This window comes from Podarcis liolepis (assembly GCF_965112155.1).
Source record: "Podarcis liolepis genome assembly, chromosome: 3".
In the NCBI taxonomy this organism is placed as follows: Eukaryota; Metazoa; Chordata; class Lepidosauria; order Squamata; family Lacertidae; genus Podarcis; species Podarcis liolepis.
Genome location: NC_139557.1, coordinates 116,376,474 through 116,396,809, shown reverse-complemented (window position 1 = coordinate 116,396,809; position 20,336 = coordinate 116,376,474). Strand labels below are relative to the sequence as shown.

At 46.5% G+C, this 20,336-nt stretch overlaps 1 long non-coding RNA gene across 1 annotated transcript; it reads left to right on the top strand.

Moving 5' to 3' along the window:
* Positions 1-2,030: 2,030 nt before the first annotated feature.
* LOC310703008 lies at positions 2,031-7,479 on the top strand. The gene is made up of 3 exons (XR_014523887.1): positions 2,031-2,091; positions 6,558-6,687; positions 7,206-7,479. It is a non-coding gene; the product is annotated as an uncharacterized lncRNA (long non-coding RNA).
* The last annotated feature ends 12,857 nt before the right edge of the window (positions 7,480-20,336 follow it).

Sequence of the window (20,336 nt, the reverse complement as noted above, 5' to 3'; positions counted from 1 at the left end):
AGAATGGATAGGTTTGATATTATTGTAGTCCATGGGACTCTCAAGAGTCTCCTCCAGCACCATAATTCAAAAGCATCAATTCTTCGGCGATCAGCCTTCTTTATGGTCCAGCTCTCACTTCCATACATCACTACTTGGAAAACCATAACTTTAAGTATATGGATCTTTGTTGACAAGGTGATGTCTCTGCACAGGTAAGATCACGCCCACCTCTGATCACATGTAGAGAAAGTTTGTCCCAGCACAGGAGGAAACAGGAAGTTTATATACTGGCTGGACAAACATCCCTCTTCATGTCAGAACATTTCCACTCTAGGAATGTTGTATTTGACTGTTCTGTGTTTCATACCCCACATATGTCAGGTGTTGTAGAAGGATAAAAGATTCATCTTGACTCTGGCCACCCTGCCTTGGCAGGTCATTTCCTCAGCCAGAGTAACAGACTGCCATGAGCCTATTGAAAAGCCTGTTGCAGAACGCCAATATTTAGCAATTTCCAGTATTTTTTTCTTTAAAAATGTTTAGGGTTACTCTGATTTCCCTACTCATATTGAACTTCTGCCCCGCAACGAGGCCAAACTTTGATTCACAAAATGTTTAGGGGTATGTGTACCCCCAGAAAAAAAGCACTGGCAATTTCTAAAGGAGCAGCTACCAGCAAAAGCGACATCTCCCTGAATTGATGTGGAAAACCAAACTTTAGACTGGCAAAGTGGGGGAGAGTTATTGTTTTGTTGTTTTGGTTTAATTGTTTAGTGTGTTTTATCTTGTACTTTAGTCTGTGAACTGCCCTGAGATCTTTTGATGGGCAGTATAATAATACAGTGGGGCGCGGGTGGCGCTGTGGGTTAAACCACAGAGCCTAGGACTTGCCGATCGGAAGGTCAGCAGTTCAAATCCCCGCGACGGGGTGAGCTCCCGTTGCTCGGTCCCTGCTCCTGCCAACCTAGCAGTTCGAAAGCACATCAAAGTGCAAGTAGATAAATAGGTACTGCTCCGGCAGGAAGGTAAACGGTGTTTCTGTGTGCTGCTCTGGTTCGCCAGAAGCGGCTTAGTCATGCTGGCCACATGACCCGGAAGCTGTACGCCGGCTCCCTTGGCCGATAAAGCGAGATGAGCGCTGCAACCCCAGAGTCGGCCACGACTGGACCTAATGGTCAAAGTCCCTTTACCTTACCTATAATAATACAGTGGTACCTCGGGTTACATACGCTTCAGGTTACAGACTCCGCTAACACAGAAATAGTACCTCGGGTTAAGAACTTTGCTTCAGGATGAGAACAGAAATTGTGCAGCGGCAGCACAGCAGCAGCGGGAGGCCCCATTAGATAAAGTGCTGCTTCAGGTTAAGAACAGTTTCAGGTTAAGAACCTGACCTCCAGAACTAATTAAGTACTTAACCAGAGGTACCATTGTAATAATAATAATATTATTAATAATAGTAATAGTAATAGTAATAGTAATAGTAATAGTAATAGTAATAGTAATAGTAATAGTAATAATAGCAGCAGCAGCAACAACAACCCAGAATTGACAGATTCAGCCATTCCTAGAAGGGAGTGGTTGGTTCGAAGTGACTGGAGCTGGAAGCTCAAGACCAACAGTCCCTGCAAGAGACATGCTTCATTTTATTTTATTTTTGTTACTCTCCTGGAGCTTGCCAACCGTTCTCCCTCAGGCATGTGGCCACGGACCTTTGAGGTTTTCCTCTTGCCTCTTCTGAGCTCAGGGGGGGAACAACCTGCCTTTGAAATCCTCCAGTTCCCTATGTAACAAATGCAATAATACGTTGAGCTGACCACACTGCCATAGTTTCAGTTTGCATCCCACATGCTTTCAGCAGACGAGGGTGTCACAATCCCCAAGGACTGGCTATCCCTTGCACCTCTGGACTGAGTACAGAAAAAGTATCATTTTAGGAAAAGGATTCAGCATAACACTACCAGCAGGAGCAGCACCGCTGTTGCTGTTTTTGTCTTGCTCTGTTTCAACCCTGCTGGGGGTGTTTTCCACAACCAACCTTCTTTAAGATCATGAAGCTCCTTCGTTTCCTTCTCTCTGCCCTCTTGATTATGGTGCTGCCTTCTCCAGGTAAGGGATAAACTGAGCTGGTCAATAAACCTTAAGGTAAAGGGACCCCTGACCATTAGGTCCAGTCGCAGACGACTCTGGGGTTGTGGCGCTCATCTCGCTTTACTGGCCGAGGGAGCCGGCGTACAGCTTCCAGGTCATGTGGCCAGCATGACTAAGTCGCTTCTGGCAAACCAGAGCAGCGCACGGAAACGCCGTTTAGCTTCCCGCCAAAGCGGTACCTATTTATCTACTTGCACTTTGACGGGCTTTCGAACTGCTAGGTTGGCAGGAGCAGGGACCGAGCAATGGGAGCTCACCCCGTCATGGGGATTTGAACCGCCGACCTTCAGATCGGGAAGCCCTAGGCTCTGTGGTTTAACCCACAGTGCCACCAGCGTTAATCCAGGCTAAAAAGGTTTTTTTTGTTAGGAAAATGAAGTCGCCTTTTCTCACTGCCACAGCGAGGCTATGAAATATGAAATAATTTCTGCCTTAAGGTAGGGAACCTGTGGCTCTCCAGACATCGTTGGACTCCAACACCCATGACAATGGTCAGGGATGATGGGACCTGTAATCCAGTAAAATTTGAAGGGCCACTGGTTCCCTACTCGGCCTCAGAGCAGGGCTGCCATACATCCAGGTTTTCCCGGACATGTCTGGGAATCAGACTGTCAAAATGGCATCCGGGCAGATTTTCAAGGAATTAGCACCTTAGGGGGTGCCTTCTTCCAAATTTAACTTCCTGCTCATGTAAATCACAGACCCTCTAAGTGTCCTTATTTTCCAGGGACAGTCCCAGATTTGCAGAAGCCGTCCCAGTTTCTAATTTGATCCTGGAATGTCCTGCTTTTCCTTAGGACAGAGATTTCAACCTTTTTGAACCTATGGCTGCCTTGACTAACTACATTCTTTCTGTGACACCCCTTGCCTGCAGAGCTGGCAGCCTCTCCCCCTTTTTCGAATCCCCTCCCTTGTGGAGTGTTCCCTCTGCCTTCTCTCCTTGGGAGTCCTCTGGGCAGCTGCTGCTGCTGCCCCTGGTCTCTGAGCTGCCCCCCTGCCCCAAAGAGAGGTGCCTCCTCACACTGCCCCACAGGAGCCTGGGAAGAGGATGACCCCAGCCCCTGCCTGCCTCCCACTTGTCCGTCCATTCCCCCTGGCCAGCACCCCCTGGCCAGCCCCACAGGCCCCATTCGCCTGGGGAGCTTGTAGCCAGGGCTGCTGCAACAAACAGCTGTGCAAGCCTTTGAGAGGCAGAGATGCAAGAGGTTCATCACAGGAGGGAGGGAAGGAAAGAGGGACAGAGACCAGCATTGCTTGCAGCATCCCAGGGTGTCATGGCACAATGGCTGAAAACCATGGCCTAAGGACACCCCTATTTTCATGAGAGAAATGTTAGATGGTATGGAGTTATGTGACCCCTTGAGCCAAGGAGATATGTGACTACACAACTTTTAGAAGACATCTGAAGGCAGTCCTGTATAAGGAAGTTGTTGTTTTTTTAATGTGTTATGTTTTATTAAGTTTTTATATATGTCGGAAGCCGCTCCAAGTGGCTGGGGCAACCCAGTCAGATGGGTGGAGTATTATTATTATTATTATTATTATACCAGTTTTCATTGTAGAAATATTGGAGGGTATTAATTCAACGAAAAGGGCCTTGTTGTTTGTTCTTTTTACTGTAACAGGAACTGAGATGTTGTGTAGAGCAGACACATAACTGATGTTACACCAACCCTTTGGAATTACTTAGAGGTTCATAGAATTGTAGAATTAGAAGGGACTCCAATGGTTATCTACCGTCTATTATTATTATTATTATTATTATTATTATTATTATTATTATTATTATTATTATTATTATTATTATTTGTACCCCGTCCATCTGGCTGGGCTTCCCCAGCCACTCTGGGCGGCTTCCAACAAAATATTAAAATACAGTAATCCATCAAACATTAAAAGCTTCCCTAAACAGTTGATCTCCTCATTATACAGATTTTATCAAGAGGTGAAAACAAGTGCCTTTAACAATTGTGTTCTTGCTAGGGCACCTGTGACCTTTGGAAGATTTCTGCTGAACTGATTTTCATTACCCTTTCTGAAACATTTTTTCCCCATCCTCCTCTTCCAATTTATCTCTTCCCATCTGCATAAAAATGGAAGGTGCCCTCGTGCTCTGCAATTCACGTAGCTGCCAACAGGACAGAGTGAGGGGAAGGGAGGGTGGTTGGTCAGCTATGGGGAAAGGGCAAAGGGGCATGAAGGGTTGGGAAGCGGGGTCAGCAGCTGTGTGTGTGTTTGTGTTGGCCTGGATTGTTTGGCGAAAACTAGGAATGTTACGGTGCTACGTTGTTGTCGTTTAGTCGTTTAGTCGTATCCGACTCTTGGTGACCCCCTGGACCAGAGCATGCCAGGCACTCCTGTCTTCCACTGCCTCCCTCAGTTTGGTCAAACTCATGCTAGTAGCTTCGAGAACACTGTCCAACCATCTCGTCCTCTGTCGTCCCCTCTCCTTGTGCCCTCCATCTTTCCCACCATCAGGGTCTTTTTCAGGGAGTCTTCTCTTCTCATGAGGTAGCCAAAGTATTGGAGACTCAGCTTCACGATCTGTCCTTCCAGTGAGCACCCAAGGCTTATTTCCTTCAGAATGGATAGGCTGGATCTTCTTGCAGTCCATGGGACTCTCAAGAGTCTCCTCCAGCACCATAATTCAAAAGCATCCATTCTTCGGCGATCAGCCTTCTTTATGGTCCAGCTCTCACTTCCATACATCACTACTGGGAAAACCATAGCTTTAACTATACGGACCTTTGTTGGCAAGGTGATGTTGCTGTTCGACAGTGGAATTTGCTGCCAAGGAGTGTGGTGGAGTCTCCTTCTTTGCAGGTCTTTAAGCAGAGGCTTGACAATCATATGTCAGGAGTGCTCTGATGGTGTTTCCTGCTTGGCAGGGGGTTGGACTCGATAGCCCTTGTGGCCTCTTCCAACTCTATGATTCTATGATTCTATGATTCTATGATTCTATGATGTCTCTACTATTTAAGATGCTGTCTAGGTTTGTCATTGCTTTTCTCCCAAGAAGCAGACGTCTCTTAATTTCATGGCTGCTGTCACCATCTGCAGTGATCATACAGTGCTATAGGAATGCTCTAAATGTGTGTTGTGGGTGTGCCTTTGGACTTCCGTATCACTGGAATGTAGCTGCCTTTAATTATTATTTTCTTCTTATTATATGTTATTTGTACCTCGCCCATTTGACAGCGTTGCCCAAGCCACACTGAGCGGCTTCCAACATGTAGAAAAACATAATAAAACATTAAGCCTTAAAAAGCTTCCTTATACAGGGCTGCCTTCAGATGTCTTCCGATAAAGGTAATAACCTCATCCCTGCCTCTGCCCATTTTTGCCTATTGACATGCCTAGCTGGAAGGCTGTCCATGGCTTTAGGGACGCAGGTGGCGCTGTGGTCTAAACCACTGAGCCTCTTGGGCTTGCCGATCAGAAGGTCGGCGGTTCGAATCCCCGCAACGGAGTGAGCTCCCGTTGCTCTGTCCCAGCTCCTGCCAACCTAGCAGTTTGAAAGCATACCAGTGCAAGTAGATAAATAGGTATCACTGTGGCAGGAAGGTAAATGGTGTTTCTGTGCACTCTGGCTTCCATCATGGTGTTTCGTTGCACCAGAAGTGGTTTAGTCATGCTGGCCACATGACCCAGAAAGCTGTCTAAGGACAAACACCGGCTCCCTCGGCCTGAAAGCAAGATGAGCGCCGCAACCCCATAGTCGCCTTTGACTGGTCTTAATCATCCAGGGGTCCTTTACCTTTTACCATGGCTTTAATGCCTTCCAGGTTCGATCCATCAGACTGGCAGAGATGATTATTCAGTGATAAAAGGTAAAGGGACCCCTGACCATTAGATCCAGTCGTGGCCAACTCTGGGGTTGCGGTGCTCATCTCGCTTTATTGGCCAAGGGAGCCGGCGTACAGCTTCCGGGTCATGTGGCCAGCATGACTAAGCCACTTCTGGCGAACCAGAGCAGCACATGGAAACGCCGTTTACCTTCCCACTGGAGCGGTACCTATTTATCTACTTGCACTTTGATGTGCTTTCGAACTGCTAGGTTGACAGGAGCAGGGACTGAGCAACAGGAGCTCACCCCGTCGTGGGGATTCGAACCGCCGACCTTCTGATCAGCAAGCCCTAGGCTCTGTGGTTTAACCCACAGCGCCAGCCGCGTCCCACTATTCAGTGGTAGCCAGGGGTTAAGTTGGGAAGCAGCATGATGGATGTAGACATGCCCCTTTTGCGCATTAAACCAAAATCCAAAGGTTGGCAGAGAAAGGGAGTAGCAGCCAGGACAATAATTTTGCTTCCAGAAGTCAAGCTCACATACATAATGGGCCAAGCACAGTCACATACTTACTGCAACTTGGGGGGCAAGTTTGCTGTGAATGGAATAACCTGTGACTCTCTTTCCTTTCAAACAGGATCCTCCACCGCTCCAAGCTCTGATCTTGAATGTCAGCAGCAAAAAGGTCTGTGTTTTCCTGGCCGTTGTAGCCGCCCGTGGAGATCCATAGGGACGTGCAATGTGGTATTGCACCATTGTTGCAAGAGGTGAGAGGGAAATTTGGGAGGATGTAAACAGAGAAGCCTGCATACGTCTTTCCTTCATACGTTCGATGAAGTTTCCAAAAGATTCGTAGGTTGAAAAGGGTCATCGAGCCCAACCTTCTGAAAGTCTCTCAGTGGTCAATGCCTGAACATATACAACATGTTAATGTGTGTATATGCACAGAAAATAGGGTGTTTTTTTCTCCTTCCAGTGCAGATTTTATTTTATTTATTTATTTATTAAATTTATATACGGCCCCTTCATCCAAAGACCTCAGGGCGATTCACAGACAAGGTAAAGCACAGTAAATAATTAAACCAAAGTAACAAGACAATTAACAGACACACCCCTTCCCACAGATACAGTAGACCCTCGGGTTACGTTACTCTCGAGTAATGTAAACTTCGGGTTGCAAAAGCAGCAAACCCGAAAGAAATGTGTGCGAATTTTAGCATCCACACTGCGTGTTGAAGCCAGAGTTCCTTCAGTAACATTTCAATGTTATTCTTTTGTTTACCAGAAAGAGGCATTTGCATTCTCAGGAAAGAACGCAGAAATAAATAATTACCCAGAAGACGTATCATCAGGTGATACTCTGGAACAATTGGATTCTGGGACAGCGACGATATCAAAGTAAGCATCATCCTGTCTCACAAACAGAAGAGACGCCTTGCTTCGAAGATACAAAAAGAAACAGCTTTTTCACTTCCAGTAAGATCGGGTTTCATTGATACGTTATGGGAATACCTTTGTGTGTCTTTGTATGGAAATATCTGCTGTCTGAATTATTAGAAATCTTATCATGTTAACTCCCAGCCCATTTGATTATCATTTATTCCAACAAAGGTATCTTTTCAATCTGCAACTCTTTTTGTCTGTTTTATTTCAATAGGATGAGTTGTGGAGTGGTGTTTCTTCCTATATTTCTAATTAAACACTTATGTAATTCCACTACAGTGGAACTTAATCCATTCCAGAAGTCTGTTCTTAAACCAAAACCATTCTTAAACCAAGGCACACTTTCCCTAATGAGGCCTCCCACTGCTGGTGCACTTCCACTGTTCGGATTCTGTTCTTAGAACGAGGTAAAGTTCTCAAACCAGGACACTATTTCCGGTTTTGCAGAGATTGTAAACCGAATCATTCTTAAACAGGACTGTTCTTAAACCCTTAAACCAAGGCACCACTGTATTAGTTTTCGGGGGGGGGGGATCCTCGTCTTTCCCAGAATCTTGTGGCTATGCTGCCACCTTGAGGCTAAAATATAAGCTGCCAATCGATCTGGCATCCTTTACAACAGCAGTTTTAAAATACAATTTCCTTGCACTTTCTTAGTGGATGCTAATCTAACCTGGAGAACGATGGCAGCTTTTAAGAGAGTTGAAAGTTATCTAAGAAGGTCTTCAGTACCACAGTGTGACCATACACAGAGAGAGAGAAAACCTCTTTTTGATCCCATCTGATCAAACAGGCTTAGCAAATTGATTTGAATTCCTCTCCAAGGAGCTCAAGGTGGTATACACAGTTCTCTGCCTCTTCATTTAATCTCCACAACAACCCTGTGCGGTAGGCTAGGTTGAGAGGTGGTGACTGTTAGGAAATCAGGCCTTATCAGGAGAAACTGGCCACTCTCCAGGCACCCGGCTTGAATCCCGGTTGACCTCCCTGTCTGCATTTTCCGGCAGGATCCAGGCTAGGTCATGATCGGCAATCCTCCTCAAACGTGAGAAGAACACACCACTCTTCCCCCCCCCCCCAGGCAGGGGAAAGAGATAGACAGAAATGTATTTACATGCCTTTATTTCTGTCTTTGCAGCATTACAGAGAAACACGTCTGCTCTCTTCAATCTCCATTAGCAGAGAGACAAACTCCACCTCCTGTACTTCCTGTACAGGTCAAATTACACTCTGAGCTAAATCCGGTGCTCAGCACTGTGATTAGACTGTCCCTTTGTTCCCACGGTACAGTCCCAACATTCCCATCATGTTTTGCTTTCCAGCCAGCTGCAGCTCGCTGCTCCATTGCATCCATATCGTAACAGTGACTGGCCCCCAGGGGCACCCAGTGCACTTCATAACCAAGGGGTAATTTGCAAACCTGGTCTCCCAGCTCCTAGTCTAACACTCTTAACTCAGTGGTTTTCAACCTTTTTGAGTCCACGGCTCCCTTGACCAACCACATCCTTTCTGCATCTCCCCTGTGGGAGCCACCAATTCCAGGGTTCAGAATGTAAGCCAGGGGTAGACAACCTAAGGCCCATGGGCCGGATGCGGCCCAATCGCCTTCTCAATCCGGCCCACAGACGGTCCAGGAATCAGCGTGTTTTTACATGAGCAGAATGTATCCTTTTATTTAAAATACATCTCTGGGTTATTTGTGGGGCCTGCATGGCGTTTTTACATGAGTAGATTGTGTGCTTTTATGTAAAATGCATCTCTGGGTTATTTGTGGGACATAGGAATCCATTATTATTATTTTTTCAAAATATAGTCCAGCCCACCACAGCTGAAAAAGGTTGCTTCCCCCTGATGTAGGCGTTCCGAAAATGGAGAGCAGGGCAAAGGGTGAGGCTAGGAATCTGGGATGTGACTGGGAGGTAGCAAGGAGGAAGAAGAGGAGGAGAACTCAAGGAAGGAAGATGATGGGTTCGAAGCTGCCAGCTCCCTTGAATGTTCCTCGGAAAGAGAGAGAGAGAAAGCTAATGCAAGAAGATACGGGCTGCAAGTTCCTCAAGTTTCCCCAGGGTGCCATGGCACACTGGTCGGCAACCAATGCTCTAACCACTACACCTCACTGGCTCACCACTTCGGTGTTTTTGAAGCAACACAAAAAAAAACCCTACAAAAGCTGTCTGACTTTTTTGCGCCGACATGCATCTCCTGGTAGATCTGGGAGTGTTCCACATCCGAAACCCTGGAGTGCTAACCATGTTAACCATCATCATCATTTTTTAATTTGTATACCGTCTTTCTATCTTACAATACTCAAGGCAGTTTACCAGCTGAAGAAACAAAAAATGTACCTCTTATAACAATCTAATGCAATACCAAAATGTGATAATAAAACTTTAAAAGAGGCACCCTACATCAAAAAGGTAACATTCAACAATCATTAGAATAGTATTAGATAATAAAAACATATAAAAGATAAACAGAAATCCACTCAACAGTTACAAGAAATAATTTCTAAACTATAATCAATAAAACAACGGCAAGCCACAGTACATGAAATAATACAATACAAAGTGAGAAGCAGAAGACTAGAGAGTGGAGCAAGGCAGGTGGAAGGAGGCCTTGCCTGGTGGAGTCTCTCCCCTCACAGTTCTTCCTCCAGGCACAGCTTCCTCATGAGGAGACCCAGGGTTGGGGGGGGGCAAGGCAGGTGGAAAGAGGCCTTGCCTGATGGAGTCTCTCCCCTCACAGTTCTTTCTCCAGGCATAGCTCCCTTATGAGGGCTCCTAGGGTCAGAGGGAGTAGAAGGCATCTCTCTATGTCTGTAGGTACTCAGATGTTTTTTTAAGAAGCAGGCTGGTTGTGGAACTGCTTCCTTGGTTCCACATTTGGTTCGGGCCCCATTTCCCTCCAGCTGTAGGAGAGCTGTTGAAAACTGCCATATTTTGTCTGGCTTTACTTATAGAGAGCAGCAGCGAATCAAACCTATTGGGTGCCTTGGGGGTGCACGTGCCCTGTGTCCAGCGGCGGTGCCAACCACCCGTGGGGTGGGGCGAGCCAGGGCAGGACGCTCCATGGAGCCTTGGAGGAGTCTGCCTGCCTCCTCCCACTCAGCTGCCCTACAGCTGGGGGAGAGGCAGCGCGTGGACCATTTGTGGAAGCGCAGAGCCTGCGCATGCACAAGTCTTCTTCCCGGACACTGAGGTCCAGCGCTGAGGGCCTTCTGGCGGTTCCCTCGCTGCGAGAAGCCAAGTTACAGGGAACCAGGCAGAGGGCCTTTTCGGTGGTGGCGCCCACCCTGTGGAACAACCTCCCACCAGACGTCAAAGAGAACAACAACTACCAGACTTTTAGAAGACATCTGAAGGCAGCCCTCTTTAGGGAAGCTTTTAATGTTTGATGCATTACTGTACAGTGGTACCTCGGGTTAAGTACTTAATTCATTCCGGAGTTCCGTACTTAACCTGAAACTGTTCTTATCCTGAAGCACCACTTTAGCTAATGGGGCCTCCTACTGCTGCCACGCCGCCGGAGCATGATTTCTGTTCTTATCCTGAAGCAAAGTTCTTAACCTGAAGCACTATTACTGGGTTAGCGGAGTCTGTAACCTGAAGCATATGTAACCTGAAGCGTCTGTAACCCAAGGTACCACTGTATTTTAATATTTTGTTGGAAGCCGCCCAGAGTGGCTGGGGAAGCCCAGCCAGATGGGCGGGGTATAAATAATAAATTATTATTAGTAGTAGTAGTAGTAGTAGTAGTAGTAGTAGTCACCGCGTCACTCCCAGGAGAGACCCGTGGCTTGGGCGCGCTGCAGGCCCTGCGGTGAGTGCCACCTGACATTTTGTCAACCCCCCTCCAGTGGTGACACCTGGGGCAGCCCGCCCCTAACGCACCCCCCTTCTTCCGCCCGATAGAGAGGCAGTTATAGACAAGAGGCGTCGTTTGGTTGATTGCACAGCCTTATGCGTTACAACATTCCTGCATCCACAGTCCTTGGCATGCTCTGATGCAAGGGGACGCAGTGCTTGCAGTTCCACCTGTACAAACCTCAAAGGGATTTCTTCACAGCTCCCAAAACGTTGCACAGTCGAGGTTCTTTCCCTGATGTCGGAACACTTTATCTGAGTACAGTTTTATGGCAGGCCGGTGCCATCTGCTGGACTGTTACGAGAGTAGCACAGAAGCATTTAAACTAGGGTGTAATCCACTCCCACACATCTGGATTTAGGAAACATATCTCCCTGATCAAATCCTTGGTGCCTGTCTTTCTAGAAGTTAATTGCTGCCTCCTGCTCCCATTGCTACATCAAAGGAAAAGCTGGGAAATGCAAGGCTGTGCAAAGCTCTCAAAGCTCCCAAACTGGACCGCAGTCTGCATTTGTGGTACGCAAAACTGAATGCAACGAACTGGCTGCAAACAGTCAGTGAAACCCCATTTTTACTACCCTTCTAAGCCTAAATATGGGAGGAGGGTGGCGCTGTGGGTTAAACCACAGAGCCTAGGACTTGCCGATCAGACTTGCCGGTTCAAATCCCCGCAATGGGGTGAGCTCCAGTTGCTCGGTCCTTGCTCCTGCCAACCTAGCAGTTCAAAAGCACGTCAAAGTGCAAGTAGATAAATAGGTACCGTTCTGGCGGGAAGGTAAATGGCGTTTCCGTGCACTGTTCTGGTTCGCCAGAAGCGGCTTAGTCATGCTGGCCACATGACCCAGAAGCTGTACGCCAGCTCCCTCGGCCAGTAAAGCGAGATGAGCACTGCAGCCCCAGAGTTGGCCATGAATGAACCTAATGGTCAGGGGTCCCTTTACCTTTAACTAACTAACTAACTAACCAACCTATATATGGCCACACAACGTCTTTGATATGAGGAACTGGCCATGTTGTAGGTGCCACATAACACTCATTCCTCCCTTATAAGAAATTGATGTTTTTGTGGGGCAGCCCCTTTGGAACTCTCTGCCTCTTGACACCTGTACTCTGCTTGGTGTTTGCCTAAAACATTTTTCTTTAGGCAAGCCCACCCAGCCACCGACTTGCATTTCAACCTTTTTGGCTGTTAATTTTAAATGCTCTTAATTATTTTAGACTGTTTTCGCTGATAATTTCAATATTCCATGTAAAACAAGCAAATCTTTCTTTGTTCAATAAAATAAACAAATTGCCATGCGTGCCTTCTCCCCCGCCCCAGCCAGCTTCGAATGCCATCCGTTGCCCCCAAACAAGCCCCTTTAATTGCATTGCTCTCAAGGTCTTTTTCTCCCATAGTCATGAACCCCCAGCTGAAGTAATTGCAGGTCCTCCGCCAACTGGCGATATCTTTTACATCCTCGGTCTTCTAATAATCTGTTAGCACCAACTGTTACTTCTCTGTAATTAAATTTACTTTCGAGATCTCCAAGGAGAAGCTCCTGGGCGGGATCCTTACTTTCATATCAGCTGTCATAACATGTAATTCGAAAGGAACCACTTACACACACACACACACACACACACACACACACACACACCCTACTGAATTCTGCAAATATTTGAAAAGCAAGTCACTGCATGAAGACCTAGAATCATAGAATCATAGAATCATAGAGTTGGAAGAGAGCACAAGGGCCATCGAGTCCAACCCCCTGCCAAGCAGGAAACACCATCAGAGCACTCCTGACATATGGTTCTCAAGCCTCTGCTTAAAGACCTCCAAAAAAGGAGACTCCACCACACTCCTTGGCAGCAAATTCCACTGTCGAACAGCTCTTACTGTCAGGAAGTTCTTCCTAATGTTTAGGTGGAATCTTCTTTCTTGTAGTTTGGATCCATTGCTCCGTGTCCGCTTCTCTGGAACAGCAGAAAGCAACCTTTCTCCCTCCTCTATGTGACAACCTTTTATATATTTGAACATGGCTATCATATCACCCCTTAACCTCCTCTTCTCCAGGCTAAACATGCCCAGCTCCCTTAGCCATTCCTAATAAGGCATCATTTCCAGGCCTTTGACCATTTTGGTTGCCCTCCTCTGGACACGTTCCAGTTTGTCAGTTAACCTAATGCCGTTATGTTCAGCTTCGACGTTAAGTTCAAGTGTACAGTCAAACCTTGGTTCCTGAACGTCTCCCTTTTGGAACGTTTCGGCTCCCGAACGCCAAAAACCCGGAATAGACAAGGAGTCACTGAAGAGAAGGCCTGTTCTCAGGTTGCCACCCTCTGGACCTCTCAAGGAGGAGGTACACGAAGGAGGGCCTCAGAGGATGATCTCAGTGTCCAGGTATGGAAAGAGGCGGTCCTTGTGGTAAGGCAATCCAACAAGAAAACTGGTCCCAAGTTGTTAAGGGGTTTAAAAGTTAAAATTAACACCTTGAACGTGATCATCTAGATCAACATCAAGTTCAAGGGAAAGCGGTATATTATCTCCATCGCCTTTGTTATTTATTTATTTATTTATTTATTTATTTAGACAAAGAATAAAAATGGGCACCCCACCACAGAGACCATTCCATTGCAACTATCCAACCTCCCAAAATTTCAACACCTCTTGTGATGGTTTGACCCCTTTCTGTTTTAGCAATACAAATTCTACAAACACGTTTCATACCTCCTCACGTCCTTGTTTTATTAATAATAGTATTTATACATCACCGACTCATTAAAAACAACAACACGCAGCATGGTACCTCACAATGAAACCATTAAAATATCATAAAATACAGGAGAAACTACCAACAGTGAATCACAGTTGTTCTCTAAAATGCTGGGGGACTGGACACAAAAACAGCAGGTTGACAAGATATCAAGATTGTAAGTGCCAGTCTGATTTCAAAAGAAGAACCGTCTTCCTGGAAGATTTCAGGACTTCATCGCACAGCCCATAGTTAAACTACCAAACTCCCTTCTGCAGGAGGCAGTGATAGACGGCTTTAAACGAGGATGAGACAAATTCCTGGAGGAGAGGACTATCAGTGGCTCCTAGCTGTGATGGCTTTCCAGCAGTGCTTTTGTAAACCAGTTGCTGGGAGGGGCTGTTGTGCTCCTGTTCTTATTGCTGGTTTCCCCCAAGCATTTGGTTGGCCGCAGTGAGAACAGGAAGCTGGGCTTTGTTGTAAACAAAATCTGCCCTTTTCCCTTATGGGGTATCCAAGAGCCCATATAGTGTCCTTACGTAGGTTCCCTATTGGTAGGAGAAAATAACAGAGGCCAACCAGAGAATACAGTGGTACCTCGGGTTACATATGCTTCAGGTTACAGACTCTGCTAACCCAGAAATAGTACCTCGGGTTAAGAACTTTGCTTCAGGATGAGAACAGAAATCGCGCGGCGTTGGCGTGGCAGCAGCAGGAGGCCCCATTAGCTAAAGCGGTTTCAGGTTAAGAACAGTTTCAAGTTAAGAACGGACCTCCGGAACAGCTGAAGCGTATGTAACCCGAGGTACCACTGTACTTAGTTCTGAGCCAGGTCACAGGCTCACCCTATTCATACACAGACATACCCTTAAGACAGGATTTGTGTTAGTTTAATGTGTTTAATGTGTTTAATGTGTCAATGTTATGTAGTGTTTTTGTATTGTATTGTATTGTATTGTATTGTTTTGTTTTTGTAGTATTTAAATTGTTGGAAAAGTAATAAATATTATTTTTTTATTAAAAAAGACAGGATTTGTGAAGGAAAAGACAATGGGGAGGCTTTTCCATTTTCCTTTGACCTTGCAGAGAAAACATTTGGTCAGTTTGGGAGCCAAAAATGGTTTCAGGTCAGTCTTCCTGTGCTGATCTATGTACGTGCTTGGTTGGTACGTTTATGAACATTTAATATATATCTAAGACCTTAAAATTCTTATCACAGCTTGATGACCATTTGGCCCTGTCCACCAGCTTGTTCTTATGTTCTTATGTGAGCCTCCTCAGCCAAGGAAGCCCCAATTGAGGGTCAGTTTTGCTCACAACTCTAAGCGGTCCTTTCCGGCCACAGGCTGCCTTAGACAACTGCAGAAAGTCTCCTCCGATTACTCAAATACCACCTACTAGCTTGAAGTTCAAAAGGCAGCATTCCACTTGCACCCGTTTTGGTCTGGGCAATTGAAGGTGTTAATTGCCTTTTAGCAATTGCCCTGAAAGCAAAGCCCAGGGTTTGCATCTTAAGCCTTCGCTGAGCAAGGCCAAGGTCACGCCAGAGAGTGGTGAAATCAGATCCGAGGCTTCAATGGGTAAAGGCAGCCAGCTAAGCTGTATATGCTTCATAGCAGAGGCTTCGGGTTTCGCCATTAAATCTCACAGTGGCACATGGCACAGCTCCATAACCTGAGTGTGAATGCACGGGGCATGTGCATTTCCTTAGAAATCAAGGAACAGTTGCACTTGAAATTCTATTTCCTCCAGGCATGCGCTGCGGCATGGATGGGTGACATTTAATCCGGCCCGCATCGCAAGATGTTTTCATGGAGTTCTGAAATATACTCGGAGTCCTGTAGTGATTTCATGCTCTTCATTGCAGCTTGTAAAACAGTGATTGAATTGCCCCCCAAACCTCGGGCTTTTATATACATTATTTACACAATGAGTCCCGTCTGATTGGCTGATTCTGCTTCCCTCCTGGAGCCTGATTGGTCGTCTCCTGCAGGCCAATCAGTTGTTGCATTCTACAATCCTACCAGCCTAATAGGTTGATTAACTTCTTCCTGGAGCCTGACTGGTCTTCTCCTGCAAGCCAATCAGTTGTTGCATTCTAGGATCCTACTTGCCTATTGTTCTAGGATCCAAGGTTAGTACATAACAAGTTCAGAAGCTGCTGAATCCTAGCAGGCAGGGTCACTGGCAGGACTCCCACTTTACATCCAGTAGGTTCCCGGTTCAATCTCTGGCAGCTCCAGTTGGGCTGGGAGTGTCCCACGCCTGAACCCCAAGAGAGCTGCTGTCAGTCAGTGTAGGTTAGAGTTGCCATGCTGTCGTGTCCAGACATATGGCAACCCATGTTGCAAGGTGACTTGCCTTTAAAATAACTCAAAAAAAATTGCAAACAAAGAGAGAGCTCAACAACTTTGGGCAAAACTAAGACTTTTGTTTCCGGATTTTCACTTTTTGAAATAAGGCAGCCCTAGCTGAGCTAGAATTGATGCTTTTGAATTATGGTGCTGGCGCCGAAGAAGTGCTGAGCGAAGAATTGATGCTTTTGATGTTTTTGAATTCTGGTGCTGGAGGAGACTCTTGAGAGTCCCATGGACTGCAAGAAGATCAAACCTCTCCATTCTGAAGGAAATCAGCCCTGAATGCTCACTGGAAGGACAGATCCTGAAGCTGAGACTCCAATACTTTGGCCACCTCATGAGAAGAGAAGACTCCCTGGAAAAGACCCTGATGTTGGGAAAGATGGAGGGCACAAGGAGAAGGGGACAACAGAGGATGAGATGGTTGGGCAGTGTTCTCGAAGCTACCAGCATGAGTTTGACCAAACTGCGGGAGGCAGTGGAAGACAGGAGTGCCTGGCGTGCTCTGGGCCATGGGGTCACAAAGAGTCGGACACGACTAAACGACTAAACAACAACAACAACAACAAGCTGAGCTAGATAGACCACTAGTCTAACTAGGTATAACTCAGTGTCCTAAGGTAAAGGTAAAGGTACTCCTGACCGTTAGGTCCAGTTGCAGATGACTCTGGGGTTGCGTGCTCAGCTCGCTCTATAGGCCAAGGGAGCCAAGGTTTGTCCGCAGTTTTTCCAGGTCATGTGGCCAGCATGACTAAGCCACTTCTGGAGAACCAGAGCAGTGCACAGAAACGCCATTTACCTTCCCCCCGGAGTAGTACCTATTTATCTATTTGCACTTGACGTGCTTTTGAACTGCTAGGTGGGCAGCAGCAGGGACCGAGCAACGGGAGCTCACCCTGTCGCAGGGATTCGAACCGCCAACCTTCTGATCGGCAAGTCCTAGGCTCAGTGCTTTAGACCACAGCGCCACCCACGTCCCAACTCAGTGTCCTAGGTTCCTGCAAAAAGGAAAAGAAGCATCAACGTTTTCTGGGTGTTTTAGTGGCAAAAAACTAATAAATCAGGGATGTCTGTCAGTCCAGCAGCACTAAACCCCAAAGGTTCTGAATTTTATAAACTAATTTAACATATGTGGTGTAGGGAAGAAGAAAAAACTTTGTGGTGCCTAGCAGTGCCAGGATATCTGTGCTACCTATGAGTATTTCTTCCAAATGGTTCGCTGCCCATTACAGATTATCAGTAAAATAATCTCAGCAATCATCACTATAATCTGCTACTGTAAAATATTGTGGTCCCTTTCAACTCTACAATTCTATTATTCAAGGTGCCTGACTATAATCATCACAAACTGTCGTTTTTGCAGCTCATTCAACCCTACCTTACAATTTTCTTCTTTACATACCTACCGACTAAGGCTGCACACCAACGCAGTACTTTTAAAGCACATTTGTAGCACATTTTCTCCCTCTCATAGAATAATGGGCGCTATTTTGGATGCAAGCCAAAGGTTTTCTAAATGTACAAACACAAAGAAAAGGGTTCTCCCAAACAGCGCAAAAACCACAAAGTCAAAAGGAACTCCAAAACCATTTGAGAAATAACAGGTATTATCCTACTTTATACTGTTTCTCATGTGTCACTGTTGATGACTTGTGCAGTAAAATCTTCTGCATTCATTGTTAGCTGCACCATGGATATCATGAACTGAAAGTGAGAACCAAGGGGGGCAGTTAAGGACTTCTTGGTAGTAAGGGTGCCATCTTTCAAAAAGTGAAAGTCCGGACACAAAACTTGTTGACATATGGCAACCCACCCTGTGGAAAACGCTCCCAGTAGATGTCAATGTTAAGTTGTGGGTGAACACATCAGACGACACAGCGATTCTTCAAACAGCTCTTGTTTATTTACAGGCCAGAACTGAACTGAACTGAAGGGTTCAGCCAGCCTGCTTATATAGAGCTCCAGTACAACGTAACTGTAACAACTTTCTGTAACTATCCAATCACTGAACGTCCCTTTCAATCCCTTATTTGCATATGTGGACCTGAGTGAAAATTATCTACAGTACCCCCCTGCTGGCCCACGGTGAGAACTTCAGTATATAGCAGTCAAGGAGATAATTAACTATACAACCTTTAGAAGACACTTGAAGGCAACCCTACATTGGGAAGTTTTTAATGTTTGGTGCTTTATTATATTTTTGCATATGCTGGAAGCTGCCCAGAGTTGCCGGGGCAAGGTACAAATAATTACATGATGATGATGACCAGTGAATACGACAATACAATGTATTGCAACAATAAGGCATCAAAACACCTGTGAAACAAATCCATGCACCAATAATACAGAAGAACACATGTGGAATAAACTCCTATTGGAGCCCCACCCCCAAAATGAACACTGCCTCTAATGCTTCTGAATGCTCTTGTGCTCGGATCCTGCTTATGAGCTTCTCACAGGCATGCGGCTGGTCTGTGCTGGTCCTGGGGGCTAACCAAGAGGCGAGGTCCGAGTCCAGTCCGAGGTCGATGGTGCGGTATGGAGGCTGTCTGTCAAAGCTGTAGCTGGGTCCAAGGTGGGGAGTTGGGTGGGGTCAGGAACTCTGGCAGAAGAGCAGGACAGGGTGCAGGCAGAAACAGGCTAGCAACAACGTTGCTCCCGCAACCTGGGACTGGGGCTGGCTGCCCCAAGGCATAGGGCGGCTTCGATCCTCTAGTGACTCGCCTCTCCTGGCCTGGAGACGAGCACTCCTCCTGTGGGAACTTAGTTCCCTCTGCCTCTCTGCCCTGAGTCTCTGCAGCTCAGGAGAGGCTGGAGGGTTACCGGACCCAGAGGCAACCTCCTCTCCTCTCCTGATGGGGCTGAGAGTGGAGCACCTGCAGGCAATGGGTCCTCCATCACCTCAGGAGCCAGAGCAGACTCAGCTGATGCCTGCACCTGAGGATCCAGCACAGGTGAGGATCCTTCAGGCTCATGCCCCAGCTCAGCTGGTTCTGGAGGCGGGGACTCCTGTGCAGGCTGGGATTCCTCAGGTTCAGCCTCTGAGTCCGAATCCCAGGCCATCACATGGTCTCTGAGAGAACAGGATGCTGGGCTGGTTAGGCCATTGGCCTCATCCAGCAGGCTCTATCAAGCACTGGATAGACTGAAAATACAAAATTGCCCCACAAAGCTGAATTTATACATATTAGAAAGCTGAACGTGTTGCAAAGTTGCTGATAAGATCTTGCACCGTTAGTTTGTCGAAACCAATTAGAAATTGGGAGTTTATCAGTGGGTCTAATAGAGGAAGCTGCCATTGGTCCATCTAGCTCTATATTGTCAACACGGACTGGCATCATCCCTCCAAGGTCTCTGATGGGGAGCATTCCCAAATCTAAAATGGTACTCTGCCACATTACCCAGACTAGCTTATATCTGCCTGGAGTAGGACAGTAGGTGAAAAATGAACATAAAGAGGTCCGTCACCAACAGCAATTTGTTTACAGCTGCTCTGTCTTAAAACAGAGGAGCCGGTGTGCCCCTTCACCCAGATCTTTTGCTAACAATTCCCAGAATGCCTTGTTTGAATAACAAACTATTTTGCAAGCTAAAGCCAGCCTAGCGGGGGGAAAGTAACTCCTGCCATCAATAACAACAAACAAACAAACAGCAAAGAATGCTGCGGGACCTCAGAGGCTAACAGATTTAATGTGCCGAATCACTCCTACACCACCCATGCAGAAACCCACCTAGGCCAAGATTCCCACTGGCTCAGATCTGTCCAGATCACAGAAACTGAAAGATACTCGGAGTCGAGTGTGAATTTCGTGCTCTTTATTCAGCTCATAGTAGCAATGAATGCAACTTTCCCCAAAACGTCTAGCTATATATACATTATTTACACAATGGGTCCCGCGTGATTGGCTAATTCCAGGCTGCTCCTGTAGGCCAATCAGGTTGTGAATTCACTTCCTCAAGAAGCCTGATTGGCTGCTATCATATCTCCTCTCAGTTTCCTCCTTTCCAGGCTAA